Source organism: Amblyomma mixtum, chromosome 7, assembly GCF_055824585.1.
Source record: "Amblyomma mixtum isolate Tamu chromosome 7, ASM5582458v1, whole genome shotgun sequence".
NCBI lineage: Eukaryota > Metazoa > Arthropoda > Arachnida > Ixodida > Ixodidae > Amblyomma > Amblyomma mixtum.
The window spans coordinates 148532184-148542046 of record NC_143018.1 but is presented as its reverse complement, the minus strand read 5'-3'; the positions used below and the strand labels follow the sequence as shown (position 1 = coordinate 148542046).

At 48.5% G+C, this 9863-nt stretch overlaps 1 pseudogene; it reads left to right on the top strand.

Moving 5' to 3' along the window:
* Positions 1-1958: 1958 nt before the first annotated feature.
* Positions 1959-3180, top strand: LOC149337820 (uncharacterized; annotated as a pseudogene).
* Positions 3181-9863: the final 6683 nt, after the last annotated feature.

Below are 9863 nucleotides of genomic sequence, written 5' to 3'. Positions count from 1 at the left end.
GCTCACCGCTCCGTGTGCCCCTGCTTGCATTGGGGCGGCAGTTCGCAAGCGACGATCGGTGCGGCGCGTCGGCCAAGTTGATAAGGACACGCCGTTCAGAAATACGGCGCTGAATCCTGACGACGACGACAGCTCGCTCGCTTCCATCTTTCGGCAGACAGTGCCGAAGGGCAACATCTTGCCGAACCCTGGCTTTGCAACCAACGACACAGCACGGCCGATCCATTTTGATTGCGCATGCGACGGAGGTCACGACAAAAACCAGTAGTGCGGTGACTCCAAATCGTACCTCGATTCTCGATTCCACTCGACGGCGGCGCCGGCGGAGTGACACGAGCGGTACGAGCAGACGACAACATAAACTGGAAGTGCAGTACTAATTTCTGACACCCAACACACAATAACCGCGTAAACATGCATATAAGCGACAACTCTCCTTGCTGAAATGCGAAATGTTTCCGAAAAGAGTAAGAATGTGAAGTATCTAGAGCTTTTAGTTCCTTAAATACGTGATTTCACGTTGGCACCGGGAACCAATGATAGCCCTGCGCTGGTGACGTAAAGAGTACTAAAATGACGTAATGAGTACGGATTCGGGCGGAAGTTCACCGCCGCTGGTCGCCGCGAGGCTCGGGAGCGGTAGTGTTTGAAAATGTATTAAAAGTTATCTACTCGCTTTTGATGTATTGTTCGCGGCGTGAACGTTCAGTGGCCTACGCTCTACTTAACGCAAGTATTTTTTTGCCAACCTCAGACACCCCTTTCTGGGACCCTTTAAGCTAAGCACAACGCAGCGAGCTGTGGAAAGAAAAGATAGGCGTAATGTTAAGAGATCGGAAGCGGGCGGAGTTAACAAACTCGGGTTAATGACATGCTAGTCAAAATCAAGAGGAAGAAAAGGGCTTGGGCAGGGCATGTAATGCGCAGGCAAGATTACCGGTGGTCCTGAATGGTACCGGAGTGGATTCGAAGAGAAGGCAAACGTAGCAGGGGGAGGCCGAATGTGAGGTGGGTGGATGAGATTAAGAATTTTTCAGGTATACGATGGCCGCAACTGGCAAAGGGCAGGGTTGATTGGAGAGACATGGGAGAGGCCTTTGCCCAGGAGTGGGCATAGTCAGGCTGATGATGATGCTGATGACGTTGCACTCTCTTGTTGTGATAAAAAGAATGATAAAAAAGCACGCGTAGATGGCTAGGGGGGGCCTTCGTTTCTGGACGGACACAATTTTTCAACAACTCAGTTGTGACTTGTGCTGCGACCATAGGTCAGCGGATTCACTCATGAATCGACTCAATCAGGCTCACATTCAGATCTGAGCGGTGAGTGCGTTCGGACTCATGCAAATCTTGATATAAATTTTGAGTGAGTCCAGTCTCACATTCAGATCATGCTCCGAGTCGTGAGCGAGACTGAGCTCACCTTAAAACCATAAGTGGAGTAGTAAGCGAGTCGGTGTGAGCTTAGTTTTTTTTCTTTCCTTCTAGTTCACTGACAGCAGAGGAGAGCAATGATTTACTGCAGGGACCAAGGACGCTCGAAAGCGAAGTCACTAGGCGACGCCTGTGGGCGACTGAAGAGAATGTCGCAGAAGCGAGGAAGACTGTGTTTTGTCCCTTCACCGTAGGGTGCTTGTGGGGTAATGAGCCGCCTCAGATTGCAGCGGAAGTTTTCTCCAAGTCCCACCATATCACTGCGCTGGGGTGGAGAGTCCTTTTTCGTGAGTCTTGTGTCGGCACGGGGGAGTGCCATTTGGGCGCTTCAGTGCAGTGAGCCCCTGTGTGCCGAGTCAAACGAGTGAGTGGTTCCTAATGAAACTTGAGTTGAGATCAATGAGTCCAGATGAATTATGGCTTAAATGAGCGAGTGAGCCCTGATGATGCGTTAGTCGAAATGAGTGAGCCAGATGAGTCGTGAGTCGGAGTGAATTAAAATTACCTGTCAGCCTAAATGAATGGTGGGCTGTGCGGCTGTGCCACTGCACGGGCCGCTAATCCGCTTACCTTCGCTATGCAGGTCCTTGCTCAAGTCGTCACTTTTGCTCTCCTGCCGATATTGATGATCGGGACACCCGGCTACGCAGCTGACAACCGGACACCATATCAACAAGATGAACTGTGTACCTTGCAACTGGTCGCCACCAACGATATGGAACCCCTGGCAGCGCCACCTCTCGTATGCCGGACCAACGAGGCTGCATCGGCGTCACCATCGTCACCGACAGCATCATACACGTCATCTATAAAAGAGCGACACCCACCTTCGGCACACTGTGGGCTCTGCGGCTGTGCCACTGCACGGGCCGCTAATCCGCTTACCTTCGCTATGCAGGTGGGTGATTCCCTTTTCGCTAAGAAAACTAGCAACTATTGCCTGGTACAGCTGCCGAGCCCGCAGTGTTCCCTTGAACTTGCTGTTGAATGTGTAAATGTCGTTAGCGCTCTACTACTACTGTCGGGCGACATTGAAACGAATCCGGGACCACTTAATCTTGATGATATTATGACTGAATTACAAGAGCTGTCCTCCGGGCAGTTACAACTTCTCACTGAAGTGCAGGGCCTTAAAAGTCAACTGGTAGCAACTGATAAATCAATATATGCCCTAAGCAAACGGATTGCTGATCTCGAAACCCAATGCGAGTGCCTTACCACCCTTCGAGCCGAAGTGGAAACACTTCACCCAAACGCTGATAGAACGACAGAGCAGCTCTTTGATTTGAACACGCGTCTGGACGATCTCGAGAACCGCTCGAGAAGAGACAACCTGGTATTCTACGGCCTTCCGGACCCAAATGAAAAAGAGTCTTATGACCAATCAGAAAAAAAACGATCATTCAACACTGCCTTGCCACCGTCAACCTGGTAATAGAACCTAAAGAAATAGAGCGCGCACATCGCCTTGGCCGCCACAGCAATGACCGCAAAAGGCCAATAATAGTGAAGCTGTCATCATTCAAAACAAAAGGAATCATACTCTCGAAAGGCACTCAGCTTAAAGACACTGGTTTCAGCATTGGCGAAGATTTTTCTCTGCCCGTTCGAAACGCACGAAAACACCTTGTGGCCTTTGCTAGCACCACGTATGCACCCTTTTCCCTCCGTTACAAAACGCTGCACATGGGGCCGAAACAGTATATCTTTGACCAAGCTACGCAGTCAGTCAAAGAAATCCCATAGGAATCTTTTCGCGGTCGGAAAGCGCGCAAGCAGCCCCCGACTAACTGTCGAGTTAATCTTTCCTTTTCTATAATCTACACCAATGCACGCAGTTTCCTTCCAAAGCCCGAGGCCTTGTCTAATCTCCTTTTATCTTCTGCCGCCGCGGTGGCTCAGTGGCTATGGTGCTCGGCTGCTGGCCCGAAAGACGCGGGTTCGATCCCGATCGCGGCGGCTGAATTTGTTTGGAGGAGAAATTCGAGGCCCGTGTACTGTGCGATGTCAGTGCACGTTAAAGAACCCCAGGTGGTCGAAATTTCCGGAGCCCTCCACTACGGCGTCTCTCATAGCCTTAGTCGCTTTGGGACGTTAAACCCCATAAACCAACCAACCAACCTTTTATCTTCTGGCAGCAACATATCAATCCTAACGTAAACGTGGCTACCAAGAGACGTCAGTGATAATGAAGTTTCAGATGACTTACCGCATTTTACCGTTTATCGTAAAGATCGTCAGGGCAAATGCGGAGGAGGTGTTCTTATTGCTATTAACAACCAAATTTCGTGTTCCCTTGTTAACATAACTTCAGATCTAGAAATATTATGGTTAAAATGCAGCGCTTCACCACAAACCGTTCTGCTTGGCGTGTGCTACAGGGCCCCTAACACCAACCCGTTATTCGCTCCTAAACTAAACGAATCTCTAGATCAAATTACAAAGAAATACCCCACAGCACAAGTTTGTCTCTTTGGAGACTTTAACTTCCCGAGTATAGATTAGCAAAATGTAGGCCCACTAACAGCAGGTAACTCTGGAGCTAGAGATTGTGTAAATGTTTGTTTAAATTTTAACTTGAGGCAAATGGTGCTCGAACCGACTCGCGTTACGCACGAATCTTCAAACATCCTAGATTTAATACTCACCAACGACCGTGAAAGCTTATCATCAATTACATACCTGTGCGAAGTCAGTGATCATAAGGTTATTCATGCCACGTTCAAGTTTTCCCCCACCTCCCGCCAAACGTTCACGAAAACCATCCGCCTGTACGATAAAGGAAATTACGAAGCAATCAATAGCGAACTAGAAGCTTTTCTGCCTTGCTTTCAATCAGTATTTCATCTCCGGACTCTCAGTGATAACTTGTCAGTCTTCAAAAACAAGATAAACGAACTATCACACAAATTCATTCCCTGTATCAGCTTTCGTGCAAACCGCCAAAAACCGTGGTTCTCACATGACCTTAAAAGATTAGAAAGGAAAAAAAAAACGACTTTATAGTACTGCGAAAAGGAATCGAAGTGCCGATGCATGGGAACGCTACTATACAGCTGAAGAAACATATTATGCTGCAGTTCGCTCCGCCAAACGTGCCTTTTTTCAAAAAGATCTGCCAAAAATCCTAACCAAAAACCCCAAGAGGTTTTGGGAAATAATAAACCCCCAAGCAACATGCAACACATTTATTACAAACGCCGCGGGTGAGGAAGCCACTGATGATGAAGGTGCTGAAATATTTAACCGCGCTTTTGCGTCCGTCTTCACAGACGAAACAAACTCATCACTACCCACTCCGCCTACTGTAGCACTACCAGCAATGCCACCCCTTGACATCACAGTGCAAGGCATAACTAACCATATTGAGGGAATAAAACTTTCATCAGCTGCTGGAGTGGACGAAATCAACTCCAAAATACTGAAAAACACAAAACACATATCAGCCATATACCTTTCATTATTGTATTCGCAATCGCTTTCAGCAGGAATGCTACCGGATGACAGGAAGGTTGGGAGGGTCATTCCGGTCCACAAATCAGGTCCGAAGGACTCTCCACTGAATTACCGCCCCATCTCCTTAACCAGTGTGCCTTGCAAAATCATGGAACATGTAATCTATTCCCATGTCATAAACTTCCTAGATTCTAACAAGTTTTTTCATCCAGCTCAGCACGGGTTTTGTAGGGGACTCTCCTGCGAGACCCAACTGGCAATCTTCACTTTCGATCTGCATGCTAACCTCGACCGTAACCTACAGACCGATGCATAATTTTTAGATTTCGCGAAGGCTTTTGACAAGGTACCACACCAACGCCTATTACTCAAACTATCCTTTTTAAATTTGCACCCTAATATTCTAGACTGGATTAAAGAATTCCTAGCTAACCGTTCTCACTTTGTTTCTATTAACAATGACAACTTAAGCACTCTCCCTATAACATCCGGCGTTCCGCAGGGATCTGTGCTCGGCCCGCTTTTATTCTTAATATATATTAACGATCTGGCGCCACAAGTATCGTGTAACATTCGCATATTCGCCGACGACTGTGTAATTTGTCGTACCGTTACTAACATTTCTGATCAAGTGGCTCTTCAAAATGACCTCAACCGCGTCCATGAATGGTGTGACCTCTGGCTAATGACACTAAACGCTAAAAAATGCAAACTCGTCTCATTTCACCGTCAAAGCAACCCTCTTATTTTCTCCTATACAGCTGCCAACTCATCTATAGAAGCGTCCAATCGTTCAAGTACCTCGGTGTAACACTCGGTAGCGATCTTTCTTGGCGAACACACATTACCACAACCATATCATCTGCTAACAGATCTCTAGGATTCCTAAAACGTCCTCTTCGTCATGCACCGCAACACGTTAAACTTCTAGCTTACAAAACCCTTATTAGACCTAAACTCGAGTACGCCAGTCCCATCTGGAATCCACACCAAATATACCTAACAAATGCACTCGAATCAGTTCAAAACCACGGCATTCGCTTCGTTCATTCTGCATATTCATATACGATCAGCGTTTCTTCTCTAAAGAATAATTCCGGTCTCGAAAGCCTTGAAACTCGCCGTCGCGTCGCCTGCATGTGTTTGCTCCACAAGTTTTTTCATAGCACTCTGAATCAAACACCTTACATTTCTCATCCGACCCGCATATCTCACCGCACTGCACACCCGCTTCAGATCGCCCGGCCTCTATCGCACACTGCAACTTTTTCATGTTCCTTTTTTCCCCGCACCATTGTTGACTGGAATGCCCTCCTCGCCGATGTTGCCGCCATCACGTGCCCATCTTCATTCTTATCTGCTGTAACCACTTGTATCATACTGCAATTACATGTATTTATTATTGTTGAATATACTAACCCACCCCGTATGTAATACCCCCTGAAGGGGGTCTTTAAGGTGAATAAAGTGAAGTGTAGTGAAGAGTTAATGAGTTAGAGCGAGCCCGGGCCTAAGTAAGTCTGAGTTTGAGTGAGCCCATATGTTGACCAAACTTTTGTTGGTGTGCGCTCGTTACTTTGCCCAGGTATCGCTGGTACACTGTAGCAAGTGCTGCATTCTACGAGGAAGAAGGTACTTACGCAACATAAAATGTTTGTGAGATCTCTGGGGCGCTATCAAATGATATCTTTGCCTCGACAGAATTTTTTGCTCCCTTGATGAAGTCTGGTGAATCCGGCGTGTACACTTCAGTGCGACTGCTTTTAGGAGCTCATGTAGCAGAAATCCCGGCGTCGCCGTCGGTGTCGTCAGCGCCGTTGACCGCAAGCGAAAAATGTCCAGAAAAGCAACCTAGGAAGCAAGCGGGCCACCTAGGTCCCGTAACTTTGTGACGTCATAACAGCCCGTCTACAGGGTTGCGAGCAAACTGTGCAGCGCGACAAGGGGCAGTTAAATTAATGATTGGTCGCTAGATGCTGCTCGGCAAGAGCAACATGGATCGCAAAAGTTCAATCGGTGGCAGCGCCTGTGATCCCATGGCAGTGGTGCATGGCTCAACCGCTGCACCGATGCGTCAGGAGTGGTACGAGGACTCCGAGAGATGGATGTTAAGTAGAGAAGCCAGTTCTCTATATATGGCGTTAACCCATTAGCTATCGTGTCATACCCTTAATGCGGATCAGCACGCATATCAGAAGAGGTGCGGCGGCGGCTGCGGCTACGTAGACCCATGCAGAGGTAGAGTTGCCAGCTGCGTGGCATCGGAATACGTCCCACGGCAGCGCGCTGGCTGCCTTCACGAAGTGAGCGGGCGGGCTTACGCTTTCTCACACGTAAGCAGACCTAGGTGTCTCTGCCGACTTTTTTTGTGAGGTACTATATTTTCCGTGAGAAGTTTCGTGAGAGATAAGGCAGATTTATGTGTCCTCTAAATTTTTTCCACCAACTTGCTTCACGGTTCATATATTTCAAAACCATAAACAACCCTTTACTGACAGCTCTGCTTAATAGGGACTAAGTGCTCAATCTCCTTTTCTGGACATGGTCGCGAGAGAATTTAGTGCTAGTACATTCAGTTTCCTCACTCTTCGCTTTTCTTTAGAGTACCTGTACAGCCTCTCTATAAGGCAAATGACAAAGGTTCTGATCGGTCACTACTTCCCCTGCCCATATGCCTACAGCCTTACCTAGCCCTTCTTGACATCAGTGTTTGAATGCGAGTTCAGCGCGTTAACATTTAATCAGCCGCTAAAGCCTCTTTGAGGCTTCTAACATCGCCCTTGCGCGTTAGGACGTGCCTTCGCCTCAATGGGACGTTTGAGCTGTGGTCACTAAATTGCTGCCAGTGCGAGCAACGAGAGACTATTCAGCAATGAAATTATTTTTTGTTCGTGATACTCTGTTCTTTTGAAACTTTTCGTGTTAAAACGACTGTTAGCGCATGAAAAAGTCTCGTGATGGATAAACACGCGTAACCACCGCTTTCAGCAAAGTCACTGCTCAGAGAACAGGGCATTTTAGCACAGGAGCTTTATCCTGAGCAAGTTCGGGCGATGGCGTGACGCGGACTCCCTGGCAGGCTGCAGCGACACGCTGCCGCGTTCTACTCTTAAAGGCGAAGCTTAAGCCTCCTCCAACTTTTTTTTGTAACACAAACACAGGTGGTTGCCACTGTGAATGCGGCGCAAGCACAAAATCGGCCGAAAGCACTGTTCTCACGCGCTGACGCTGTCGGGGAGCACGCATTTCCTTCCGCTGCCTCACACGACAGCGAAAAGCCGCGCGTCAAGTAGCGCCACTTGTTCTAGAGAAGCGGCACCGCCATATCGGCGTACGAAGCCTATAGCTCCAGTTCTGCGTTTCTATCACAACGTTCTGAATGCGAACGCATCCCGCGCACGTCTGTCGCTACCACCACGTAGCTTAAAGCGCGACTTCGGTGTCCACTGTTCCAAAAGGGCGGTTATGCGACTTTCCTTTGCTTTCGAAGCTCCCGCTTTCGGCGGCTTCGTCTGCCCGTTTAGGGCGTTTACGCTCCCTATCGATTGCTAAACCCCTCGCACGGTTGGCAATGTCGACCGGATGATCACACTCGGCCCGACGTGTGCGAGCACCCACTTTCGAGGGCGTCGGCTCCGGCTGACTTTCTTCGTTCATAGCGATACACTGGATATGATTATAGCTCGCAGCGGCCGCGGCGATGGCGCGGCTGCAGATGCTGAGAGTCACGTGGTACGTCACGTGGTTACTTACGCAGCTGCACTCCTCCCGTTCAATGTCTTTCGTGCATACATGGCGAAATCGGCGCCGCTAGGCGAGAGCAGCTTTCGCTTTAAAGGGCAACTGAAGCGGTTTTAGAATTCTATGAGTTTAAGCTTGCCGAATGTGCGAAATGTGCTGGTAAACCCAGCGAAATCGTTTTGATCTAGCATTTCAAATCGTGGCGCAATCGCCGAATAAAGTCGTCGTCGGCGTTCAGGCTTCTCTGAAGTGCACAGCGACGGGCAGAGGCCCCGATAATGACGTCACGTATGACGGCACTACGTTTCCGGTGAAGAAAGGGTTATTTCATGGAAGAAAACCGACGCCATCGAAGGTGAAGCTCACAATGCATTGTTTGGCGCCATCTGACGACGCACAGGAGCATGCAGGCGTAAGCAGCGGACATCTGAAGTGCGGCGATAATGACGTCACTGCCGAGTTTCCTCGCACTCCTCCAAAGTAGTGAGGAGAAGCCTGAATATCGTCACGGTTTAAATTGATGATTATGGCACTATTTTAAATGCTAGTGCAAAAATACTTTGTATGGTTTATCTGGAAGCTTGATAGATTCGAATTCTTGAATAACCTCGAATTCTCAAAAAACCGTTTCAGCTTCCCTTTAAAGGGGCATCACATACTGATGGTGCTACGCAAGTGTGCAGAGGTTATTACAACGGAAGTTGAGGCAAATCAAAACATTCGATGTGAGGAATGATTCGACCAAGTTTTCTGTAGAAGTAGGGAAAGTAAAAATGAGAGTAAGGCAACCCTATAACGATGGCTGGACGTTGCATGAGTTCATAAGAGGTTGCTCTTCAGTAAGGTGTGAAATGCAGGCAGCGAACACGCTCAGTCGATTGCTAGATGTAACGAATTCCACCTTTTTGGCGCAAAAAAAAGACACTTTGCTTTTCATAGTTAATTTTTGCCTTATGGGGTTTAACCTGCGAAAGAGACTGAGGCTATGAGGGGAGGAGGAGGAGGAAAACTTTTATTCCTATTTACAGTGAGAGGTCGATGGGGCGAGCCGGAAGGGCCCGCCCCTTACAAACACTAGGAGGGATCCCTAGTCCGGGATCCCTGTAGCGTCCGCAGCGGCCCGGGCTCTAGCTACCTATGCCTGTTGGGCATGGAATTCGGAGCAGCCGCGCAGGGCAGCTTCCCAGTCCTCTCGAGTGGGGTGGAGGTGGGGTGGGTAGGCAGGATTGCAA